This window comes from Euphorbia lathyris, chromosome 6 (assembly GCF_963576675.1).
Source record: "Euphorbia lathyris chromosome 6, ddEupLath1.1, whole genome shotgun sequence".
NCBI classification, from domain to species: Eukaryota; Viridiplantae; Streptophyta; class Magnoliopsida; order Malpighiales; family Euphorbiaceae; genus Euphorbia; species Euphorbia lathyris.
Genome location: NC_088915.1, coordinates 39236215 through 39250078, shown reverse-complemented (window position 1 = coordinate 39250078; position 13864 = coordinate 39236215). Strand labels below are relative to the sequence as shown.

Here is a 13864-nt window from a genome sequence, read left to right as displayed (position 1 = left end):
GGCCTCTCATTTGCTTCAATCGATGCAGTTCTTCAACAAGTCGAAACGCTGACCAAATTCTTCCTTGAAGTTCTGTGAAAAAAGCAAAGCAAAGCAATCTTACACCAACTCTTATTTCTATGTAAAAGATTAGTTTTTAGATCATTCAAAGTGTTGTTTGTTATTAGAACAAAAACCTTATCAATTCTAAAATTGTTAGGAGACTCTGAGTTGCTCGGTATTTAGCACTCAGAGGTAGATAGTGTTGAGTATAGCATATAGAGGAAGGTACTCTGTATACTCGCTGACTATTGTAAAGGTTTTGTGCTCTACCCAAAAGAGCTCAGTAGTGGATTAAAGCTCGGAACAATTCTAGGGACTGGATGTAGGCAGGAAGCCGAATTAGGATAAAACTGTTGAGTAACTTTTTCCAACCCTTAAACTCCTTTATCTGCTTGCTTTATATTCGTCTAGTAAACCTAATGCTGAGTTGTGTGAAGTGGTGCTGAGCTCGGGAATAGACTTCCAAGTGCTATTTCCTAACTCGACGTTAGAAGCAGCCTTAGTCATTGATCAACTAAAGCTGCCTCTGACCTCACTCAATATCACTATGCTAAGAATTAAGTTAAAAATCTTATGTCATAACTGAATCAAGTCAGCGTAAGAAAGAAAAATTTTAAATAGTTCCTTAACCCCCTCTTAGGAACTAATTGTAACACCCTATACGTATAATTTTTTTTTAAACTAGATTATTCAAGAGACAAAGTATTTATTAATGCTTATACTCATAGTAATATTAAACACACACACATGTTAATGTGTACATAAATATTTATACACAAAGTTTACAAACTTATTTAGTCCAAAAGTTACTTAAACTACATGCTTGTGAGGAGAGGAGAGAGAATGAGATGGAACCCAGCAGACCGACCTTTCATCCATGCTATCTACAATAATTTGAACCTTCTAGAAACTCTTGTTCATCTACTTCATCAACCAACTGCAAAATTTAGCGATTTATACGAGTCGCCACTCAGTGAATATAAACAATCAATGAATTACAAATCACATACACATACACACGTACAAATTCATGCATATGCAAATGATAAGCCTTTTATTAATTTTGTTGTGACACCACCAGCTAGACACTTCCCGGGATCAGGTAGCAGGTAAATGGTAACACATGTGTTGCTGTATAGCCTTGTAATTTCATAATTCGACCTTTCGGTCCATGTAATCAAGTAGTCCATGTCAATGACATATAGGTCCAAGTAGTCCGTATAATCAAGTAGTCATAAGTGCCTAGACCGGTATGCCACAACGCCATTTACATTTTATGCAACATGTACACATACTTTGCATTTAAGTCATTCCATCACAAGTAATTCAATCAAGTATCAATTCACATCAACATAGCAAAACAATTCACAATATCACAGAGTATCAATTCATATCAACATTTCAATCACAACTTCAGAAGCTAAATATTCATATCATGTTTATACTCACAACTAAGCCGCTAGCTTCCTTGACGGCGACTTGTACCTTCCTCCGGAATATCTTCAAAGGTTTGAGTACCTATAAATATAGTTTAACATATGATTAAAGAGACATCATTCTTTATTTACCAAATTTGATTTTCTTATTCTTCTTTTATTCCATAAACTTCAAGATCAAATAATATTCCTCAATAACCCGTTAATACCAAAAACCTTGTAACTCTCTCCATACTAGACCAACTGACCTAATTCTTATTTTGTTATACTCCTGACTCATATATGAAGATCATATTAAAATTTTATAATTTTTTCAGAACCACCCGATTTATGGCAAAATTTCTTTTGAAGTCCTATCTCAGCATTAACTCGCATGTACCAGTTTTGCTAATTTACTCATAACTTAAAATGTATAATTTGTATTGCTATGATTCTTTTTGGTAAGCAAACCAGACATACAGAGGTATAATATATCCAAATATTAGAATTTTACTCTAAATAATTTATAGTAAAATTTACAACCTAACCCTGTTTCAGAACCTATGCAACACAGCACACCTACACGTTCTTAGTGAGTTTCTCACTACTTATTAAATACTAACCAAACTTTACAAGGGCTTACTCAACACATAACGGATCAATTTTCATTTTTTTACCTTCCTCAAATTCGGAACCTAAGATGTCCCAAACTATACAAAACGAAACAAATCAAGTACAGATTTCAGATTAGACCTAGTCTGATTGATACTACCATATCTCATAGTATACTTACCCAAATAGCATGAAACTAATTTGGGGGTTTACCTAAGACATAGACTCAAAAATTTCTCTTTAACTTCCTCAAAATCAGCTTCTAGAAATATGAAATAATTTATGCAAAACGATGTCTAAGCATACCTTTCTCTTCTTCTACCACTTCTTCTTCTTCTTCTTCTTCTTCTTCTTCTTCTCTTTTTCTTCACTTTCTCTATCCTAAAAGTGTTTCTCTCACTAAAATTCTGGAGAATTTCATATGATCATCCAGATCTATCTACAAACTTATCTTTGTGGTTTGGATAAATTTCCTCATTTACCCATACATATATCTAGTTATTACCCTTTTATCACCACTATCATTATCATTATCATTATTATTATTATTATTATTAGATCTGAAATTATATAATATATTATTTAGATTAAAATTTTAACAACTTATATTTAAGTCCCTATACTTTTAAGATCATTCAATTTAGTCTCTATACTTTAAAACACACTTACACATCTATTTCATATATTTTCACTTATCCTAATATTATTATTTATATATATTCAATGATATAATGACATGTAAAATGCAAATATTATCTTCTAATATTCCTACTAATGTCATGTAATGCATATGTCTATATGAAATGAAATGCACAAAATTGGGATGTTACATTTCTCCCCCTCTTTAAAGGATTTCGACCTCGAAATTCATTACCTGATTCGTGAAACAAGTATGGATATTCTTTCTTCATTTTTTCCTCTGTCTCCCATGTAGCTTCTTCTACTGAATGACTTCTCCACAGAATCTTAACTAATGGTATCTCTTTATTTCGTAACTGTTTTGTTTTATACCCAATGACTGCCACTGGCTCTTCTACATAACTGAGATTATCAACAACTTCAATTCCCTGATCATTTATTACATGTGTAGGATCTGATCGGTATCTTCTGAGCATACTTACATGAAAAACATCATGGATTTGAGCTAATTCTGGTGGTAATGCTAATCTGTAAGCAACTTTTTCAGGAATTTCATACGGTCCAATGTACCTTGGACTTAATTTTCCTTTCTTTCCAAATCTTATCACACCTTTCCAAGGTGATACTCGAAGAAATACCTTCTCTCCTACATCATATTCCATCTCTCTTCTGTGTTGATCTGCATAACTTTTCTATCTGTCTTGGGCTTCTTTAAGTTTGCTTCTGATTACCTTCACTTTCTCCATTGCATCTTGCACAATCTCAGGACCTTCTAAAACATGCATGCCTTCTTCGTCCCAATAAATAGGACTTCTACATTTTCTTCCATACAATGCCTCATACGGTGCCATTCCTATACTGCTATGATAATGATTATTATAAGCAAATTCTATCAAAGCAATATATTCATCCCATGCACCTTTGAACTCAAGAACACAAGCTCGAAGCATATCTTCTAATGTCTGAATTGTTCTTTCAGATTGCCCGTCAGTTTGAGGATGAAATGCAGTGCCAAAATTTAACCGTGTGCCCAAAGCATGTTGTAAACTCGTCCAAAATCGAGATGTGAATCGCGGGTCTCTATCTGATACAATGGATATTGGCACCCCATGTAATCTGACAATCTCATTCACGTACTTCTTAGCCAAATTCTCAAGTGAACAACCCCACCGTATAGGTATAAAGTGAGCTGACTTTGTTAACCGATCCACAATTACCCAAACAACATCATTTTTGCTTAGAGTCTTTGGTAGTCCATAAACAAAATCCATAGTTACCCTTTCCCATTTCCAGACTGGTATAGATAATGGCTGTAGCTTTCCAATTGGAGCCTGATGTTCTATTTTGATCTGCTGACATGTTAGACATTTAGAAACATATTCTGCCACATCTTTTTTCATTCTAGGCCACCAAAAATAAGATCGCAATGTATTGTACATCTTTGTCATTCCAGGATGCATGGCATATGGAGCAGTATGAGCCTCTTTTAGAATCTCCTTACGTAGATTATCTACATTTGGCACACAAATTCTTTGTTCTATCATCAAAGTACCATTTTCAACTGTAAAGTTAGTACTTTTCCCCAGTTCTACACTTCCCATTATTTCCTTGAACTGTGGATCCCGAATTTGAGCTTCTTTAATTCTATCGTGTAACACTGGTCTCACCTTAAAGTTGGCCAACAGAACTCCATTCTCATTCAAATCTAACTCAACATTCATAGCACGTAGTTGCAACAAATAAGGAAATGAAGATACTTGAACATGAGCCAAAACACTACCAGGTTTTCTGCTTAAAGCATCTGCTACCACATTCGCTTTTCCAGGATGATACTCTATTGTGCAATCATAATCCTTTAACAATTCCAACCATCTTCGTTGTCTCATATTTACTTCTTTTTGACTCATCAAATATTTCAAACTTTTGTGATTAGTAAAAATTTGAAATGTTTCTCCATACAAATAATGTCGCCAAATCTTCAAAGCAAACACCACAGCAGCAAGTTCTAAATCATGCACTGGATAAGATAATTCATATGGTTTTAATTGTCTCGATGCATATGCAATTACCTTACCATGTTGCATTAGAACACACCCTAAACCTTGATGAGATGCATCACTATATACCACAAATCCTCCCGTGCCGAAAGGAATCGTCAAAATTGGAGCAGAAGTCAATCGTCTTTTTAACTCTTCAAAACTTTTCTGACAAGCGTCTGTCCACTGAAATGAAATGTTCTTTCGTAATAGTTTAGTCAATGGAGCAGCAATAAGAGAAAACCCATCAACAAAACGTCTATAGTATCTAGCTAGCCCTAGAAAACTTCTCACTTTTGCTACAGACTTTGGCGCTTCCCAATTAACTACTGCTTCAATCTTCTTAGGATCTACCTGTATACCCTGACCTGAAATCACATGTCCCAAAAATAAAACATGATCCATCCAGAATTCACATTTGCTAAACTTTGCATACAACTGCTTTTCCCTCAATATCTGCAGCATAATTCTTAAATGATGTTCGTGCTCCTGTTTGCTCTTTGAATACACAAGTATGTCATCAATGAAAACAATAACAAACTTGTCAAGGTACTTTTGAAATACCTTATTCATTAATGCCATAAAAGTTGTCGGTGCATTTGTCAAACCAAACGGCATCACAAGAAATTCATAATGCCCATATCGAGTTCGGAAAGCCGTCTTTGGAACATCTGGTTCTGAAATTTTGAGTCGATGATACCCTGATCTCAAGTCAATTTTTAAGAATACTCGTGCTCCCTGCAACTGATCAAATAATTCATCTATTCGTGGTAAAGGATATTTATTCTTCACAGTGACCCGATTCAACTGTCTATAGTCAATACATAATCGCATTATGCCATCTTTTTTCTTGACAAACAAAACTGGAGCACCCCACGGGGAAACACTAGGTCAGATAAACCCCTTATCCAGTAGTTCTTGTGATTGTGTTTTCAACTCCTTTAATTCAACTGGCGCCATTCTATAAGGTGAGATTGAAATTGGTGCAGTTCCTGGAATCAAATCAATTGTAAACTCTGGTTCTCGACTAGGAGGTATACCCGGCAAGTCTGAAGGAAATACATCTGGAAATTCATTTACCACGGGAATATTCTCAAGTGATACATCTGTTGCTTTGGTATCAATAACATGCGCCAAATATACTTGGCATCCACCCTTCATTAAACGGAAAGCACTACTGGCGGAGATTAAACAGGTTGGTACAAGCTGACGGTCCCCTTGAAAGATAACTTTGGGTTGATCCGGTGGCTCAAAAATAACCTCTTTAGTGAAACACTTAACAGTTGCATGATGCTTTGTCAACCAATCCATACCCAGTATCACATCAAATTCTCTAATATTTAGCAATATCAAGTCTGCACTTAATTCTGCTGTGCCAATTTGAATCAAACAATTCCGATACACCTGATTTACTATCGCAAATTCTCCTAATGGAGTCCCCACATTTAAATCAAACCCTAAGGATTCACAATCTATATGCAAATGTGATGCCAAATTTGATGAAATAAATGAATGAGAGGATCCTGGATCAATTAATGCATAAGCTTCTAGATTGCAGATTGAAAGTTTACCTATAACAACTTGTGGTGCATCAATGGCTTCCTGTCTATTAAAAGCAAATGCTCGAACTTGAGTTTGTGGTCTAGAACTCTGAGCTTCAGATCTACCAATGCCTTCAGCAGTATTCATTGTTGCTCCTCTTCCTCTACCTCTACTTGCTGGCATAACAACCCCACTCGCCCTTGTATTTTATATTGTAGCCTCTGAACCTTGTCTGTCAGATACTCCCCTTTTTGGACAATCATGGAACAAATGATCTAAGGAACCATAAAAGAAACATCCCCCAGTCAATTTCCTACATTCTCCCTCATGATATCTTCCACATGTATTACAAGCTGATTTCAATACTGAGCTTTGCCTTTGACTCTGTCTTGAATAAGATGGAGCACTCATTCTTCCCCCTCTATTTGCAGAATATCCACCTCTAGCATTTGATTGTGAAGGAGATGAATTAGCTTGACGTTTGATAAACTTGTTACTCTGCCCAGCACTAGAATAACTATAACCCCTTTTGGCTTGGAAATCAATTCTTTCTTTTCCCAACCTTTCACCTCTAATAGCTGCAACTTTTAGTTTCTGATAGGTTTCAAGATCAGAAGCTGTAATTTTACTTCGAATTTCATATTTCAAACCTTCCAAACTTCTTGCATTTGTCTTTTTCTGTAGCCACTAAGGAAGGAACATAAGCTGACAGTTGATTAAATTTGACTTCATATTCAGCCACTATCATTCTTTCCTGTTTTAGATTCATAAATTCCCTCCTTTTATCATCTACATACACCTCTGTCATATAATTATTACGAAATTCACGGACAAAGTCATCCCATGTCAACACAGGAGGCTTCAGTGCTATTAGGAATAGTTTCCCACCAATCATATGCATCTCCCTGGAGTAAAAATACACCATAATCAAACTTTTCTTCAGGAGTCACTTCATCAAATTGAAAACCCTTTCCAATCTCTTCAACCATCTTTCTGCTTGTGTAGGATCTGTGGTACCGGTGAATTCTTCAGCACCCTGCTTTTTCAGTTTATCGAATCGCCTTTCCCTTGGAACCACTGGTTCTTGTATCTGTCTATGTGGAGGAGCTTGATAGTGTACATTTGATGCATGAGAATGTGCAGGTGATGCTGATGCTAGTGGATTATTAATTGGTGCTCCTACAGAAGGTGGTCTGACTGGTTCCTCTCTCCTCATTTCATTTTCATTTCTATTATGCTCTCCAACTTCTTCTAACCTATATGATTGTAATATCATATTATAAACAACTGATATGTATGTCATACAATGTATGCTTATATATGCCCCTAAGGTCATATTCCTGCTCTGATACCAATAAATGTAACACCCTATACGTATAATTTTTTTTAAAACTAGATTATTCATTAGACAAAGTATTTATTAATTCTTATACAAATAGTAATATTAAACACACACGTTAATGTGTACATATATATTTATACACAAAGTTTACAAACTTATTTAGTCCAAAAGTTACTTAAACTACATGCTTGTGAGGAGAGGAGAGAGAATGAGATGGAACCCAGCAGACCGACCTTTCATCCATGCTATCTACAATATTTGAACCTTTTAGAAACTCTTGTTCATCTACTTCATCAACCAACTGAAAAATTTAGCGATTTATATGAGTCGCCACTCAGTGAATATAAACAATCAATGAATTACAAATCACATACACATACACACGTACAAATTCATGCATATGCAAATGATAAGCCTTTTATTAATTTTGTTGTGACACCACCAGCTAGACACTTCCCGGGATTAGGTAGCAAGTAAATGGTAACACATGTATTGCTGTATAGCCTTGTAATTTCATAATTCGACCTTTCGGTCCATGTAATCAAGTAGTCCATGTCAATGACATATAGGTCCAAGTAGTCCGTATAATCAAGTAGTCATAAGTGCCTTGACTGGTATGCCACAACGCCATTTACGTTTTATGCAACATGTACACATACTTTGCATTTAAGTCATTCCATTACAAGTAATTCAATCAAGTATCAATTCACATCAACATAGCAAAACAATTCACAATATCACAAAGTATCAATTCATATCAACATTTCAATCACAACTTCGGAAGCCAAATATTCATATCATGTTTATACTCACAACTAAGCCGCTAGCTTCCTTGACGGCGACTTGTACCTTCCTCCGGAATATCTTCAAAGTTTTGAGTACCTATAAATATAGTTTAACATATGATTAAAGAGGCATCATTCTTTATTTACCAAATTTGATTTTCTTATTCTTCTTTTATTCCATAAACTTCAAGATCAAATAATATTCATCAATAACCCGTTAATACCAAAAACCTTGTAACTCTCTCTATACTAGACCAACTGACCTAATTCTTGTTTTGTTATATTCTTGACTCATATATAAAGATCATATTAAAATTTTATAATTTTTCCAGAACCACCCGATTTATGGCAAAGTTTCTTTTGAAGTCCTATCTCAGCATCAACTCGCCTGTACCAGTTTTGCTAATTTACTCATAACTTAAAACGTATAATTTCTATTGCTATGATTCTTTTTGGTAAGACAACTAGACATAGAGAGGTATAATATATCCAAATATTAGAATTTTAGGAGCTCTAAATAATTTATAGTAAAATTTACAACCTAACCCTGTTTCAGAACCTATGCAACACAGCACACCTACACTTACTTAGTGAGTTCTCACTACTTACTTATTCAATACTAACCAAACTTTACAAAGGCTGACTCAACACATAAAGGATAAATTTTCATTTTTATACCTTCCTCAAATTCGGAACCTAAGATGTCCCAAACTATACAAAACGAAACAAATCAAGTACAGATTTCAGATTAGACCTAGTCTGATTGATACTACTATATCTCATAGTATACTTACCCAAATAGCATGAAATGAATTTTTGGGTTTACCTAAGACATAGACTTAAAAATTTCTCTTCTTCAACTTCCTCAAAATCAGCTTCTAGAAATATGAAATAATTTGTGCAAAAAGATGTCTAAGCATACCTTTCTCTTCTTCTACCACTTCTTCTTCTTCTTCTCTTTTTCTTCACTTTCTCTCTCCTAAAAGTGTTTCTCTCACTAAAGTTCTGGAGAATTTCATATGATCATCTATCATATGATCTATCTACAAACTTATCTTTGTGGTTTGGATAAATTTCCTCATTTACCCATACATATATCTAGTTATTACCCTTTTATCACCACTATCATTATCATTATCATTATTATTATTATTATTATTATTAGATCTGAAATTATATAATATATTATTTAGATTAAAATTTTAACAATTTACATTTAAGTCCTACACTTTTAAGATCATTCAATTTAGTCCCTATACTTTAAAACACACTTACACATCTATTTCATATATTTTCACTTATCCTAATATTATTATTTATATATATTCAATGATATAATGACATGTAAAATGAAAATATTATCTTCTAATATTCCTACTAATGTCATGTAATGCATATGTCTATATGAAATGAAATGCACAAAATTGGGATGTTACACTAATTCTTGTAACACAAGGGACCAACAAGTGGTATCAGAGCTTAATAGCTCAATTCACAAGATAACACTATCATGAGCTGATCCCTAATATGGCTGTCAATAGCACTCGTCTCCTCCCAGGAAATGAAACAACTCAGATCTTACCTGAGGGCATGTACATCACTAGGCCACCTCTATTCTTAAGGTCAAACTATACCTTTTGGAAGAACAGAATGAAAAATTTCATTCAGGCAACAAATATGAGTGCATGACTAGCAATAGTTCAAGGCCCGTTTGTTCCCTATGAAACTGTTGATGATGTAAAAGTCATCAAAGATGAGGCTAAGTGGACTGAGGACGACCTCAAGAAATTACAAAATAATGTATTGGCTATCAATATGCTTCACTGTGCATTAGATGCTGCAGAGTACAATAAGATTTCAGGATGCGAATGAGCACATGAAATCTGGAGGAAGCTCGAGGTCACCTATGAAGGAACCAGCAAGGTGAAAGAGTCCAAGGTGAACCAGCACATGAGACTTTATGAGCTGTTTGAGATGAATGACGATGAAGGCATCTCTGAGATGAATGCAAGATTCATCAACATCATAAATGAGCTCAAGAAGTTGGGGAAGAACTTCTCAGAGGAGGAGCAAGTCAAGAAGATACTCAGGAGCCTTCCAAAGAGCTAGCAAGCCAAGAAGACTGCTATTGAGGAAGCTCAAGACCTGACCACTTACAAATATGATGAGCTGATTGGATCTATACTGACTCATGAGATCTCAATGAAGAGCTTTGAGGTCAAGGAGAAGTTAGAGGACAATAAGCAGAAGTCATTAGTTATGAAGGTAGACTCCACTAACAACAACTCCTCAGATGATGAGGAAATGGCTATGTTTACTCGAAAGATGAAGAGGTTGTTCCGCAAGAATGAAAAATATGGAAAGAAGCCTTATCGAAAGTATGACAAGTCTAAAACTGAGTATAATGAAAACAAGGTCAAAAAGGAGAACACAAAGCCTATTACTTGCTTTGAATGTCATCAACCTGGCCACATCAAGTCAATCTGCCCCACTCTAAAGAAAGACAAAAGGAACGGGAAGAAAGCCATGGTGGCAACATGGAGTGACAGTGATGAGTCATCCTCCTTAGAAGTCGATGTTGCTAAGACAGCAAACATTTGTTTCATGGTTGATGAGATTGGTGAGTCATGTGCCTCTGAGCAGCCTGAACCTTCGTATGCCTCTGAGAATGATGAGAAAGCTGCTGAGATAATATCTCTCCATGTCCTTAGAAATGAAATGATAAATGCACTGAATGATCTTTACTCCCTTGTTAAAAAGTGTAACAAGAAAGTAAGAGCACTCAGTAGAAGGTGTGATGATATTGAGGAAGTCAAACTCAGTGACCTCTGACATCTCCTCCACAACAATACTAGACAAGATGAAAATCTCCAAAATCATGCATAAGTTTGTCTCGGAAGTCCAAGAGGATTCTAAGAAACTCAAGAAGGACATCACATCAATTCAGAACCAATTCAAGGTTCCGAATAAAAAGAATTACCATCGGAATGCTCAGTACCAAGGTGCTAGTCAGAGCATATGGTATCCTCAGTAAAATGTCCACTGTGACTTTTGTGGGAAGAAAGGCCACACGACTAAAGTGTGTCACCACCGAGTAAAATATAATGTATTGCTTGTTGAGCCTAACAAGAAAGGACCCAAAAAGATTTGGGTACCTAAAAGCAACTAGTTCCATTGCAAGTAGGCATGAGGTGTGCTGAGAAGTGAAAACTGTGGTATATTGACAGTGTAGGAAAATACACAAGTCTAGGCGCAGCGGAATAATAAAAATTTATCTATTTTATCTATTTCGCTTTTCCAAGATCTGTTAATTATTATTTCATATAAAGAGGGATAGAATGAAATACCTTTTCTGAGAACTATCTACAGTTGCAAACGAAGTGCCCATAACTCTTAATCCGTGTGTCACGAATAATAAAAGAAACAACACAGAAAAGAAAGACGATTAGTAATCAACCTTACTAAATAGCAATCGCAATGACTGCCTCTAACAGAATCGATACGAGATCAGAGAGTAAGAAAGATTGTAATTAGCCGAGACGGTTTCGGAACGGTTCATCTAGCCCCTTCTTCTGTGTTGGTCGAAATTTGCAGTATAGGGAGTCTATTTATAGACTTCTCAAAACCCTAATCCCAGTTTTGTTAGGTAATTAATTAATTAGAATCTTATTCGGAATAGGATTACTAATTAGATAATTAAATAAACACTTATTATTATCTAAATAATAACTAATTATATCTAGATAATATTATTAATCAAATTAATAATTTAATTATTGTTAGGGATAATTAATTAGAGTTTCAATCACATTAAAAAAACCTCTAATTAATATTATCAGATAATCCTTTAATTTAATTTACAATCATAATCTAATTATAATTATTAAATCAAATTAAATATCCATAATTTAATTACAAATTTCGGCCCATATATTAGTGTCTCACTAATTACATTTTCGTCTTCTGGTTCCAAGTCCCATATGCGACCCATTACGTCCTTTATGGCTACTAGCCGTATATATCATTTGAAATTAATCCATCATGATTAATTCTAATATATATATAACGGAATACCGTTGCGAGCTGTTACTAGTAGAACCTATGATATTCCCCAGAGTAATTAAGAAGTCAGGTTGATAACTGACGTTAACCTTTCTACATTAGGTACAGTATAATATGATCCTTCATCAACTATATCCTGTCGATCAATTCCTTATAACCATGGAACGTGTCAAGGTTACATATAATGAAGAGTCTGGTTTTACTTGTACAGGTTGAATTCACTCTGAAAGATAAGTTAAGTGAAATATCCATTTCTACTCTTAACGCTATCACCTTGCAAGGATTTCAGTTAATTCACCACAAGCGGCCAGTTGGATATATCTCCCACTTATCGGGAGTGACGAATGCTCAATCTGACATTAACTATTCTGTAATTACTTTATGTGATACCCAACTCTTATCTCACACACCCAGGCTCTCATCTGTAGTGGATCGTGCTCGCACAGAATCAAAGTATCAGACTCCATAATCCAGAATCACTAATTAACGAATGTTTGAGTCTGAGGATTAGTTATACCTACTAATACCAATGAGATAAACAGTTGACACATTAGATAAATCAATCCATGCTGTTATCTCAAGTCGGGTCCCAATCCTAATAAACTCGTTCACCGGATCCATGTAACTGTCTAGATATCCGAATATCTAAAGCTTGTGAGATCAGCTTTCTGTCTCGACAGAAAACACTGTTACATGCAAGTCTCAATAGTAATATGCCAACCCCTATAACATATTACTTGACTTGGGTTAACTTTAAGTTTATTGATCTTGTTATAAAGTATAGTCTCACTTCATACTTCTATGAATACTTTATAACTACTTAAATAAACTTAGGATTACTTTCTTTATGAAAGATTTGTGCCTATATATATAATTATATCTTAATGTTATATATCTTATTAAACAAATGATTAAAAAAAAAATTTATTCATTAATATTTATATCCTAAAATAATTGTCTTTAGGACACTAAACTCCAACATTCTACCACTTGGACTAAAGCCAATTATTTCTGAAAACATTCCCATAAGCGTTCACATGACAATCATGAACCTATTGGGGTAAGGAATTCTTTTAAATGGATCTATAAGATTGTGCCTTGGAGGGCACTCTTTTAATTCTCACATCTACTCTTGTTGTTATCTCTTGGAAGAGATAGTAACGACTAAGGTAGTGTTTGGATGTATTATGAGACTGCAGGCCCTTAGCAAGAGCAATAGCCCTATTGTTAATCTCATTAACAATATCAGGTACCACGCCTAGTTTATTAATGAACTTTCATTCCAAACTTCCTTTTAGCTGCTTCCGAAGCTGCTACATATATATACTCTGATTTAATTTACTGGCTCGGTCACAATTTCCTGCTCGGAACTATTCCAGCTAATCGTAC

At 34.9% G+C, this 13864-nt stretch overlaps 1 long non-coding RNA gene across 2 annotated transcripts; it reads right to left on the bottom strand.

Annotated features, from left to right (window-relative positions):
- Positions 1 to 728: 728 nt before the first annotated feature.
- Positions 729 to 9421, bottom strand: LOC136231826 (uncharacterized). Of its 2 annotated transcripts, XR_010690120.1 has the most exons (4): positions 9336 to 9421; positions 8442 to 8510; positions 1492 to 1560; positions 729 to 979 (listed from the first exon to the last, which is right to left on the bottom strand). It is a non-coding gene; the product is annotated as an uncharacterized lncRNA (long non-coding RNA). The 2 variants fall into 2 exon arrangements; XR_010690121.1 differs by lacking the exons at positions 8442 to 8510; positions 9336 to 9421 and adding an exon at positions 2376 to 2475.
- Between the last annotated feature and the right edge of the window lie 4443 nt (positions 9422 to 13864).